The sequence below is a fragment of the Bos taurus genome, chromosome 1 (assembly GCF_002263795.3).
Source record: "Bos taurus isolate L1 Dominette 01449 registration number 42190680 breed Hereford chromosome 1, ARS-UCD2.0, whole genome shotgun sequence".
Classification (NCBI taxonomy): domain Eukaryota; kingdom Metazoa; phylum Chordata; class Mammalia; order Artiodactyla; family Bovidae; genus Bos; species Bos taurus.
In genome coordinates this window covers 20,291,986-20,305,064 of record NC_037328.1, presented here as the reverse complement: position 1 = coordinate 20,305,064, position 13,079 = coordinate 20,291,986, and the positions used below count along the sequence as shown (strand labels likewise).

Below are 13,079 nucleotides of genomic sequence, written 5' to 3'. Positions count from 1 at the left end.
TAATGTTTTCTGAGGTCTAAGATGACAGATAAATGTATTACTACCTGGAAGCATTTTAATTTGTTCTTGTTTTCTTATTTTCAGAAGCAAATGTCTCGCTGGAGACCTCACAATATGTTAAATAATATGTATCCATATTATCTTACTTAAGAATTTAATTAATTTATGAGTCAACCTTGCCATAATATTTACTTGCTTCTCTCATTTTAGTAGCAGGTCTAGAAAAAAGAGAAATCCACATATTACAGGAAATAAGAAACAGAGTTTGCTTTAGAATGCATCAGGTTTTGCCTCAGTTCTTTAAATAAGCTTTTAAAAATACAATAGTGAAAAATCAATAGTCATTATTTTAAGCTATAGTTGAAAAAAAAATGCCACATGATTGTTCTAATTTTAAAATGTTTACTTGGTCCTTTCTGGCTATCCTAAATTTATCCACAATTAAAGAGCCAGTCTGACCCATCTCCCCACTCCTGGGTAGCTGGCCACACTCATACAGTGTATTCAGTACAGCAATCTTCCTGGTCTATGTCTTTTTTCTTTAACTAGAGGGCAACAACAATTTGTTTCTTATATCTGCTGTATCGTCTACAATGTCTTGAATATTTTTTCCTCAGCAATGTACACAATAAAATGAATACTTTTTCACCTGTTCTGTGACACATATCTTCCTCTCTGATGACACCAAGATGATGTGATGCCATGTCTAAATGAATCCCTATGTGTCAAGAAAATCCATAGAGTCTGTGTGTGTGCATGCTTAGTCACTTCAGTCATGTTCAGCTCTTTGCAACTCTATGGACTATAGCCTGCCAGGCTCCTCTTCTATGGGATTCTCTAGGCAAGAATACTGGAGTGGGTTGTCATGCCCTTTTCTCATAAAGTCTAGTACTCTTGTACATATGCTGCTTAAGATAGATCTCTCTTTAATTAATTCAGTCCAAAAAGTGTTTATTGAACACCTACTGTATGCAGGACAAATGTAGATAGAGAACAGAACTCACAGAAGTTTCAGATTTCATAAAGTGTTTCTAGTAGTCATGTATGGATGTCAGAGTTGGACTATATAGAAAGCTGAGCACTGAATAATTGATGCTTTTGACCTGTGGTGTTGGGGAAGACTCTTGAGAGTCCCTTGGACTGCAAGGAGATCCAACCAGTCCATTCTGAAGGAGATCAGTCTTGAGTATTCATTGGAAGGACTGATATTGAAGCTGAAACTCCAATACTTTGGCCACCTGATGCTAAGAGCTGACTCATTTGAAAAGATTCTGATACTGGGAAAGATTGATGGCAGAAGGAGAAGGGGATGACAGAGGATGAGATGGTTTGATAGCATCACCGACTCAATGAACATGAGTTTGGGTAAACATGAGTTGGTGATGGACAGGGAAGTCTGGCATGGTGTGGTTCATGGGGTCACAAAGAATTGGACATGACTGAGTGACAGAACTGAACTGAAAGCTTACATACTAGTGGGAAGCAGATAATAAGTAGGAAAATAAGTGTGTGTATGTGTGTGTGTGTGTGTGTGAATATGAAAGTTCAGGCATAAAATTTTAGTATGTCTGAGAGAAGAGCATTCTGGGAAGCAAGTGCAAAGGTTCTGAGTGAAGGGTGTGAAGGCAGAGCAAGGAAGACATTACAGAGTTAATAGGGAGCCAGGGACGTCAGTCCTTAGAAAGTATTAGATTATAACTAGAAGCCATCGGACAATCTTGAGCAAAGAGGACATGATCTATAATTCTGTGAGATTCTATACTCCACTTTTCTTCTTTTTGTCCCTTGTTGTACATACTAAAATAGTATCAATTTATAATCCATATATGATGACAATCTGTCTATTCATATCATGTTTCATATATGTATAACTGAGAATAACCTTATACAGATGTAGGAATAAGAAAACTTCCTATTATATGGTCACTGCCCAAATTTAGAAACTAATCTCTACATAACTGAAGGCTTTGAGTTTACACAGGTTTACATCAATATTTTTTGTTGTTGTTCATTCAGTCAGTTGTATTCGACTCTCTGCAACCCCCTGGACTGCAGCATGCCAGGCTTCCCTATCCTTCACTCTCTCCCAGAGTCTGCTCAAACTCATGTTCAGTGAGTTAGTGATGCCACCCAACTATCTCATCCTCTGTCACCCCCTCTCCTCCTGCCCTCAATCTTTCCTTACATCAGGGGCTTTTTCAGTTATTTGGCTCATCACATCAGGTAGACAAATTACTGGAGCTTCAGCTTCAGCATCAGTCCTTCCAATTAATATTCAGGGTTGATTTCTTTTAGGATTGGCTGGTTTTATCTCTTTGCAGTACAAGGGACAAGAGTCTTCTCCAACATCAAATTCAAAAGCATCAGTTCTTCAGTGTCCAGCCTTTTTTAAGATCCACCTCTCACATTTGTACATGACTACTGGAAAAATGTGTAAAAATATGCTATTTTTAATTAATGTATGGTTAATTTACAATATTATACTAGTTTCAGATGTATAGAAAACATGCTAATATTTAAACAGAAATATTTCCAGAGACATTTTGAAAGTAAGCAAATGGCTTTTTAAAAATTATTTTTCTGATTATCTACATACTCCTTTTCCATGCATATTTTAAAATTTAAAAACAGAAAGCAATCTTGTTTAAAATATATTTTAATGTATGTGTCCTCAGCATCTAATCAGGGTTTAAGTGAATCATTTTCACAGTTGTGTAATTATTTCAGAAAAACAAAGCAACCAAAAACAAAACAACAAAAAATCCACAAAACCCAAAGAAACATTTTATCATGGAATTAGGGATTATATTTACCTATTGCAATATTTTCTTTGTTTAAAAATTTATATATTATTTCATTATGAGAGAAATTACGAAGTAAAAATAAAGTCTTAAGTTTTCAAGATGTATTATTCCAAGGCTGATTTTTCATTCACAAATATGATCCTCATATAGGTAATAAATGAATTAATAAACTTACACAAGTTGTGTTATAAACGAAAAGAGGCTTTCTGTTTAACATATTTGGAAACATTTCCATCACTTTATTCTGACTATATCTTACTAGTTTGTGGGAAATTTTTACTTGTTTTCATGTGGTTCTCAGGTGGCTGTCAATAGTAAAACAGGTATGACCTAACCTGAAATAATCATCTATTTCCATAAACATCATGTTTAGTACAAGTGTCACTAAGCAACTCAAACTAAAGTAATTGAAATTCCTTATTTGAATTGCCTTCATTCTTTACAGAGGTGTAGCTTCTTTTCTTTTCTTTTCTTTTAGGAGCTTAAATTGTATAATTCTGGAGTAATCTGCATCCATATTTACCGACATGGAAAAATCCACTTGGCAGAAGGAAACAGTGAGAACAAGGGAAACCAGTACAGATGAGAAGATTTACAGACACATATAAAGAAGTCAAAGAACAGAGAAGGAGACAGACAGATGGTGAGAGAGAAACACAGGAGAAAAGAAAGACATTTATTTTCTCAGTTCTAACCTATTCTACTGTCTCCCTCAGCTACATATACAAATAAAACTCTTTGTATTTAAAGAAATTTGAGAAGAATTTCTGTTATCTACAACCAAAAGAAAGCTGAGATCAAAATTAATACTGGAAGTTATGTGGGAAAAAGAAGACCCTAAAAGGGAAAACTGGCTGAAGTTGAGGTGGACTGAGTTACAAGGATGATTCCACCATCCCAGGATGGAAATTGGCAGCCTTTGTTACACCACAAGCAGCAGATTGAAAAGTCACCTGTCAAATCTTTGAGTTTCATGTGCTTACTGAGGCTTACTGGGAAATATCAGAATTCTCAGAGTAGATTTAAATCCTTTCCTTCAGCAAGGTCCTGAACAAATGCCACAAGATTTTATGTAAACTGGCTCATTCAAAATCAGAAACAGCATAGTCATTTTGAGTTTAAAAGATAGGCATGGTCAGTCCAGAGATAGTTTCTGAAATTTTCTAGACAAACCATGAATGATGGTAGCTTTTAATGTGTCTTGGATTGAAAGTCTTTAATGTGTAGAAGTCAAGCCATACAAGGTTTTGTTTCTGATTTATGGAGATAGTTTCTCTGAAAGGGTTGAGAGGGAGCTTATGCTATTTGTTGCCCAATTCTGACCTCTAGTTTTTAGTTCCTGATTTTATTTTTAGCTATTTCATTATTCTTCCCTGCCATGTTCATAACAAAATTCCATTTTTTCTTAACTTAAGCTGAGCAATATTTCATTGCTCACATTCAGAAGTGACTGAAATAAGGTAAGATGTTATTATAGCTAATGAGTGCTGTTTAGTTTGATAAATGGCTTACATAGAACTAGTCATAGAAAATTAACTCTGAGATTGCTCAGAGATCATTGAGACCAATGTCCTCTTAGATATAGTTGAGTAAATTGGCCTTGGAGATGTTCCATTAGCTTGTGATTTCAAAAAAGAATCCATCTGGCTATATTGGATAAGTGAAAAGTGAAGTCGCTTAGTCGTGTCCGACTCTTTGTGACCCCGTGGATTGTAGCCTACCAGGCTTCTCCATCCATGGGATTTTCCAGGCAAGAACACTGGAGTGGGTTGCCATTTCCTTCTCCAGGAGATCTTCCTGACCCAGGGAATGAACTGGGGTCTCTCGCATTGTAGGCAGACGCTTTACTGTCTGAGCCACCAGAGAAGTCTGCTAATATCTAATGTGGCATTAGAAGGAGAAATGTGGAGAAGAGGACTGAAATACAAGTCCATGGTCCAGACTATAATAAAGTCTGAGAACTGATTCTTTCTTTCTTTCTTTTTTAAATATTCAGTGCTGTTATGTGATTTAATCCTTATGGAAGTCCCTAAAGTTTCATGATCTAGACTACCTCACACCTTCTCCAGAAGAGAGGAGATGAGAAGCAGGCTGTGTAACCTAACACTAGCACACATTTCCTGCCCTGGGCGTCCATGCTCTTCCCTCACCCTCTATAACCACCAAAGTGAACCCTCCAAACAAGGCTATGGTTGGTTCCCTTAAGACCCACCAGAGGGAACATATTAGGCAAACATTCCTTTAGGATTTCATGGCAAAGTCGGCCCAAACAAAGTAGGATCATGAGTGAGGAGAAAGATAATAAGGTCAGCCTAAGGAGAGGACATCGTGGAAGAGGCTACTGTGGGAGTAGGAGGAGAGTCCGCTGTTGATGGTGGCTAAGGAAGGGCTGGCCCTAGATCTCTTGAGAAGAACATCATGAAATAGATTCTGTGAAAACTGAGTTGGCTAAGGGAAGAGCTAGTAGGCTAGGTGGAGAGTGAGTCATGGTTGGAGGGCAGGAGAGAAGGGGGCAGTGAGGAGCTCTGCTGAGAATGGCAGACATGATGGTTCTGCCCTGGAACTGGGGGTCGCGATGGGTTAGGGGGTGGCCATAAGTGGGTCTGAGGAACTGTGATAGAGTCAGTTCACAGGAGACTGTAACAGAGTCTCTAGGCCCCATTAAGTGTCTAAGAGAGTCCTAAGGGCTTTGTAAAAGGGTATGCTAGGAAGGAGGACCCATGCCAGAACCCCTGAAGAGATTGGAGGGCTGGAATAGTGCCTGGTCAATAGAAGAAACGATATGTGGAGTCTAGTGGGAACCTGGTGGGCAGTGATTGTGTGTCTGGGAGGCTGGGGGGCTGATTTCTTCACAGGGTATCTCTGCTAGGGTGGGAAAGAGCAGCACCACAGGAGCCAAAGAGAAAGACTAAGAGGCATGGCGAGGCAATAGGATCGCTGAGCAGCTTGAGCGTGTCTTACCCGGTGTCCACCAAGTGGCCATCGCAGCACCCTCCTCTTCATAGGAAGCCACATGGGAACTTATAAACCAAAAGCAGATCAAATTAACAAAGTAAAATGTCCATATATTAATTTAAAATGGGAGATGAACATTGATTGTGACAGTCATCTAAGAAGGTACTTAATTGCCTGTGTATTCATTGGTCATACATAAATATATTACCTAATTCTTTGCTGAGAGAAGCTTTATGCAATGATATCCCAGTGGCAACAAGCGCACTGAGTACCCAGACCTTGGTTTCTACATACTATTGTCTGCTAAATACATCAGAATTGTTAAGCTAATTCTTGGATTGAGTCTGGGAAATACAAGATGAGCCTGGAGTGCCTTGTGGTTATAGAAAGTAAAAAAAGAGCTCCCAAAAAGGGGGAGGTGGATAATTGCCAAAAGAACAAAGGAGCAACTTGAAAAATCCCAGTAGTCAAAGCAACAAAAAATGTAAGCAATAAAATAGATAATGTAGTGTGGGCCTGTATGCTCAATTGCTTCAGTTGTATCCAACTCTTTGCAACCCTATGGACTGTAGCCCACCAGTCTTCTCTGTCCATGGGATACTCCAGGCAAGGATACTGAAGTGGGTTGCCATGCCCAGGGACCAAACCCAAGTCTCCTGCATCTCCTGTGGATTCTTTACCACTGAGCCATGGGGGGAAGCCCAGGTAATGAGGTATTGGATTATAAACCAAAGTATAAAATAAACAGTCATGACTCCATATTGATATAAATAAATGACTGATAAGTAAACAGGGAGAAGAATCAAATCTTTCTTGAAGAATATATCCAAAGAATTTATGTAGGTTCTTTCTCTTACATGTGGTTGAACTGTATTCCCATCCTACTTCCTACACTTCAGGGTAGGCTAGATTTAATCACTTACCTCCAAAACATAGAGTAGGGAATGGGAAGAATAACTATTTTTCAGTGCAGAAACCTGGCAAATGGTACCTTAACCAAGTGATGAAAGTTAACATTGTTAGTGATTTCATGTGGATATCATGTAAGGGTGCTTACACCTCACCTAGTTGGCATTGAAAAAAAAAAAATAGAGCCTATTTTCAGGGCAGTAATAGAGGCAAAGTTGTGGGCTTGTGGACACATGGGATGGGGGACCAAGGAGGGGAAGATGAATTGAGAGAGTAGCATTCACATATAGGCATGATCATGTGTGAAATAGACAGCTAGTAGGAAGCCGCTATGTAACTGACTCTGTCATGGCCTAGAGGGGTGGAATGAAAGGGTGGGAGGGAGGCTCAAGGGGGAGGGAGTTTGTGTATACTGATTCAGGTCATTGTACAGCAGAAACAAACACAACATTATAAAGCAATCATATTTCAATTAAAAAGAAACAGAACACTAGTCTAATCATGAGAAAAACATAAAAAGCACCTCAGTTGAGAGGACATTGTGTGGGATACCTGGTGAATACTTCTCAAAAAGTTCATGAAAAAAAAAAAAAAAAAAAAACGGAGAAACAGTCATAGACCAGAGAGAGATTAAGAAGACTTGGCAACTAAATGCTGGTGAAATCCAAATAAACTCTAGAGTTTAGTTAAGAAGTAAACAGTCATGTGCCAATGTCAGTGTCTTAGTTTTGACAAATGTACAATAATAACGCAAAATGTTAACCACTGGGCCACTGGGGATATTGGTTGAGGGGATATACAGGAAAACACTCTGCATGATCTTTGCAAATTTTGTGTAAACTTAAAATTATTCCAGAATAAATGTTCATTAAAAAATAAAAGTATGTTGAATATTCTTAACAAATAGTTTCATTAATTTATGAACTGTCCTTTTTGACCATACTTTTTGTTAAATGTGATTGCATTTAGATAAAAATACATGGGAAACACCTCAATATGCTCTTCTCTTTAGCTGCTTCTTTTTCTGGCACTACATAGAGAGTGCCAAACCTCTCCTGTCATCCCTTATTGTGGTCACGAGTCAACAATATGATCTGAAATTAGTATTGAATAGAAAGAGACAAGGGGGGCATTGGCATTTCTATTTTCATAAACGTTAGCAGATGGAGAGTCAGGAGGTCTTTCCAGCCACAGCCAGTGGGTGGTTTCAGAGTTTGCTTCTCAGCGTGCTCTCTTTTGAATGATGGTGGCAAATTACATATGACTTTATTAAGCACCTTTCACTTTTCAGAAGAAAACTGCTTTTCATTAAATGTAATATAATAATAGTTATATTCGTAATGACACAACCATTCATCATAAGAACCATATTTTTTTTTTTAGTTACTGTAGAAATCACCTTAGATTATGTGTTGAGCCTGTTGCAAAGTGCCAGTGCAACATAAATTGTCTCCAGTATGATTTTTTTTCCAACTTGAGTGCAAAGTAAAAATAAAATCCTAGAACTCAAAAGCTCAAATCACCATCTAGGAGAAATTTGGAGCAAAAACATTAATTAGAAATGTCTTCTATGAAGAATTTAGAGTTGAAAATAGAGGGTAAGAACTGCTTCTGAAATATGTTTGAACCTGTGAACTTAAGCAGGTTTGTGAGGTAAAGAGAGTCAAGGTATATTTTTTATTAAAATCCAAGTAATATTAATAGCACTAGTACATGCATGCTAAGTCACTTCAGTTGTGTCCTATTCTTTGCAACCCTATGGACTGTTGTCCGCCAGACTCCTCAGTCCATGGAATTCTCCAGGAAAGAATCCTGGAGTGAGTTGCCATGACCTCCTCCATCCAGGTATCAAACCTGCATCTCTTATGTCTCCTGCGTTGGCAAGCAGGTTCTTTACCACTAGTAGCACTTGGGAAACCCAATAGCGCTAGTACCTGGAATAAAATCAAGCCTTGGTAGTAAAACTATTACAAAACTTACGCAGTATTCTTAACTCTTAAAATTGTGTGCTGCTGTTATTTTACTTATCTTTACGATGCTTTGCAGAAAGTTCTCTGAAGAAATATGTTACATTAGGTGATCTCTGAGAATTGATTTATTAGAATTATTTATGCATCCTGTGCTTAAACAGATGCTGCTAGGAAAACTCAATCAATTAAACAAGTAAGCAAAATAAGCTGGGTTTTTAATCTTTTCTTCTGCTCTGTGTATGTTCTTGTTTTATTTTTTAGTAGTAAACAAGTAGATCTTTTGTAATAAAAGTTAGTAAAAATTACTTAATACACAAAGTTCAATGACTTCCATCACTTACCTGATTAAATAGTGATGAACATAAACACTACTCACTAATGCTCACACTTAGCTATAATTTAGAAGATTTGAGGGACTCCCAGATTAATCCAAACCTCTAAACATGTTTGGAAAAAAGATATACTGTATCACAAAAGAAGCAATGCAGTTTGACTGTACCGTGTCCTTCCATTCTGTTATTTTCTGGAGCCAGATTTGTTGCTAGGACTTTTTGTTTCCAACAAAGTATTACTGTTTTTGATAACAGAAATTATTTCTTTTTAACTCTAAATAAAGTCAGAGCAATCCTTATCTAAAATTCACAGGAAACTCAATATATGAATATCCCATAGTCGGACACAACTGAGTGACTTCACTTCCTTCCCTTTATGACCTCCAATATAACTTATGCAACCTAGAACTCATCATTTACAAATTTCTCAAAAGTTACAAATATATAAACAACACTGCTTTTATTCCATTGCTTAAATGTGAGAAATCCTGGAGAACCTTTTCCTTTTTCCTATTTTTTTTTTTAAATCACCAAAGTTGCCTATTTATTTTCCGAAATCTCTTTTGGAATCACAGCTTCTCAGCCATTCTGTCCACAACCACCTCATCAAGGAATTAAGCTTGTCATTTCTGTACCATCAGTTGATCCTCCTACTCTCAATCTGCCTAGTGAGATTGGCTATTTAGATTCCTGAGATTGTCACCCTGCAAGGATCTGTGCTAGAACTGAGGGCATCAGCTGGGATTTCAGGATAATCACACTCACCTTTACTTATCTACTTAACTTACTTTCCATTCAGTGAGATGTTTTTCTCTGTTTCCTAAACATATTACACTTTCTCCAGTTTTCACCAACTGCTTGACTCCTTCTAGAAACTTTTCTTAGCTTTCTTTTATCTAAATGCTCATATCAAAGCTTTATCCTTTCAATCTGCCCACTGAGCTGTCTTTGATCTACTACACTTACAATCAGCAGGATGCAAATTACCATTACTTAATGATTGCTGTTTATGTACTATTAAAATGTTATCTTTGAATGGATTATAAATACTTGGGTAGTTTAGTTAGTGTTAGTAGCTCAGTCGTGCCCGACTCTTGCAACCCCATGGACTGCAGCCCACCAGGCTCCTCTGTCCATGATCCAGGAAGGATACTGGAGTGGGTTGCCATTTGCTTCTCCAGGGGATCTTCCCAACCCAGGGATTGAACCCGGGTCTCCTGCACCGCAGGCAGATTCTTTACCGACTGAAATACAAGGGAAGCCCCAAACCCATGTCTTGTATCCTGCTGTCTATCTCACAGTGCTAGTATAGGGCTAAGAGCAATAAATATTTGGTTGAGCAGAAAAGCTATTTTAGTGCCTCAGGGAGTTTTATAATTTATGAGTGAGAGCAGACGTAATTTCTTTCAAATTTTCATTTGAGATGCAGTCAAAGAATGGTGAAGATGAAGATTAAAAGAAATCAATGCCAGTCTGAGCAATTCTCCTCTCAGGTTAACCTATCAAAATAAGGAGCTTGTTGTGGTATATACGTGCAGGCTGCAAGAATGTATAATGGGACAAAAAGTTTTTTGGTTTTTACCCAGGCATGTTGTTGGGATTTCCCAGGTGGTACTAGTGGTAAGAACTTTCCTGCCAAAGCAGGTAGATGTAAGAGATGAGGGTTTGATCTCTGGGTTGGTAAGATCCCCTGGAGATGGGCATGGCAATCCACTCTGTAGTCATACCTAGAGAATCCCATGGACAGAGGAGTCTTGAAGGCTGTAATCCATAGGGTCGCAGAGAGTTGGACATGACTGAAGCTACTGAGCCCACCATACTGGTAAGTTCAGGCAAGCAAGCGTTTGGCTAGTACCTCATTTTCATAGTGAATGTTTTCATTTTATAAAGTATTTTAAAAATATGCAATTATCACAAGATGCAGTTAGGTAAGAATTTCCCATTCTACTCTCAGAAATTGCCTCAAAGCAACAGAAATAAGAAGAAAACATGCAAAATCAACTAAACATGTATCAAGGAAACTCAACACAACAAATGTATATCTGAAACACTAAGTTACAAAATGGCTGCCTAAATTGATGAATAAAAGAAACAATAGTTCAGAAAGATGTTTAACAGAGGGTACCTACCACTGCAGATATCATTTTTAAAAAGCCTCTTAGCCTGTGTTATCTTAAAAGTGATATGTCTCTGTATAAATCCAATACTTGGAAGAGGTCCTGTGCTTGAGTTAATTTCAAAGACAAGACAAGAAGATGAACTCCAACAATAAAACATTTAAGATATATATGCAGGAAACAGTCTTTTACTGAGCCTATCAGGGACCAGAGAGATTGAATTTTGAGTATCACTATAGCTGTCAATCTCAGTTGATTGGGGTTAGGAGGCTACAAGGGTTAATAATGGCCTAGGGAATTCATTTGCATGAACAACCCTGAGATAGTAGGCAGATACCTTCTTGCTTTGTAATAGGGTCCTAGCCCTTGCCTACATAAAATTTTTGTAAATATGTGTTCCCAGAGAAAAACTCTTACATTAGCTGAAATAAAGTGAATAAAAAGGAGCTCAAACAAAAGGAACAAAAGGGAAGAAAAGATATAAAAATTTAAAAGTATAAAGGATTATAGAAAACTGAGAAATATGTAATTCAAACAAACAGAATTCAAATATGCACAGTTTGTATCACAGAAAGAAAATAAATGAAATAATGTAACAGAGGAAAAAAAAAATTCAAATGAAGTTGAGAGAATTACCAAGGAATCAAAGAAGAACAGATCTGCATATTGATCCAGGAAAACTAAAAAGATAATTCATGAGGAAAATTACTTGTAGACAGACTGAAAAAAATAAAAATAAAAACTTCTAGAGAAAAAATAGTCAGACTAGTTTCATATTTCTCCAACACACAAGACTAGAAAATGGTGGGAAAATGCCAAGAAAAATGTATGGAAATAAATGTTCACAAAGCCAATGTATGTGTGTATTTAAAAGCAGTGAGAAGCATTTTGATTATACGGGAATTCAGGGAATATTGTTTTCAGAAAGCTATCTTGTAGAAACCACTTGCAAACCAACTTTGAACAACCAACATATGAACTGAGAACAACAGAAAATAGATCATGCACAGTACTAAACACAAATAAATCAAGTAACTACATTTACATAAAATAGTATCAGTATGTAAACCTGACACAACAAAAATGATATAAAATAATAGTATTCAGGGAATATTAATTATTATTAGCTAATTATTAGTAGTAGCTAAAGGCAAAGGAGAAAAGGAAACATATACCCACTTTAAAGCAGAAGTCCAAAGAATAGCAAGGAGAGATGAGAAAGCCTTCCTTAGTGATCAATGCAAAGAAATAGAGGAAAACAATAGAATGGAAAAGATTAGAGATCTCTTCCAGAAAAATAGAGATACCAAGGGAACATTTCATGCAAAGATGGGCACAAAAAAATGATATGGACCAAAGTGGTATGGATTAACAGAAGTAGAAGATATTAAAATCTGGCAAGAATACACAGAAGAACTATACAAAAAAAGATCTTCATGACTCAGATAACCAAGATGGTATAATCACTCACCTAGAGCTGGACATTCTGGAATGTGAAGTCAAGTGGGCCTTAGGAAGCATCACTATGAACAAAGCTAGTGGAGATGATGGAATTCCAATTGAGCTATTTCAAATCCTAAAAGATGATACTGTGAAAGTCCTGCACTCAATATGCCAGCAAATTTGGAAAACTCAGCAGTGGCAACAGGATTGGAAAATGTCTGTTTTCATTCCAATCCCTAAGAAAGGCAAAGCTAAAGAAGGTTCAAACTATGGTAAAATTGCACTTATCTCACATGCTAGCAAAGTAATGCTCAAAATTCCCCAAGCCAGGCTTCAACAGTATGTGAACCTCGAACTTCCAGATATTCCAGCTGGATTTAGAAAAGGCAAAGGAACCAGAGATCAAATTGCCAACGTTTGTTGGATCACCGAAAAACCAAAAGAATTCCAAAAAAGCATCTACTTCTGCTTTATTGACTATGCCAAAGCCTTTGACTTAGTGGATTACAACAAACTGTGGAAAATTCTTTAAATGTTGGGAATACCAGA

The 13,079-nt window shown here is 37.3% G+C and overlaps 1 long non-coding RNA gene across 1 annotated transcript in view; it reads left to right on the top strand.

Moving 5' to 3' along the window:
• The window catches only part of LOC132345457 (uncharacterized), a 526,373-nt gene extending 518,800 nt beyond the window's left edge, over positions 1-7,573 (top strand). The window contains exon 13 of the long non-coding RNA XR_009494773.1: positions 3,283-7,573. This is a non-coding gene — a long non-coding RNA (uncharacterized lncRNA). The remainder of the gene's footprint in view (positions 1-3,282) is intronic.
• The last annotated feature ends 5,506 nt before the right edge of the window (positions 7,574-13,079 follow it).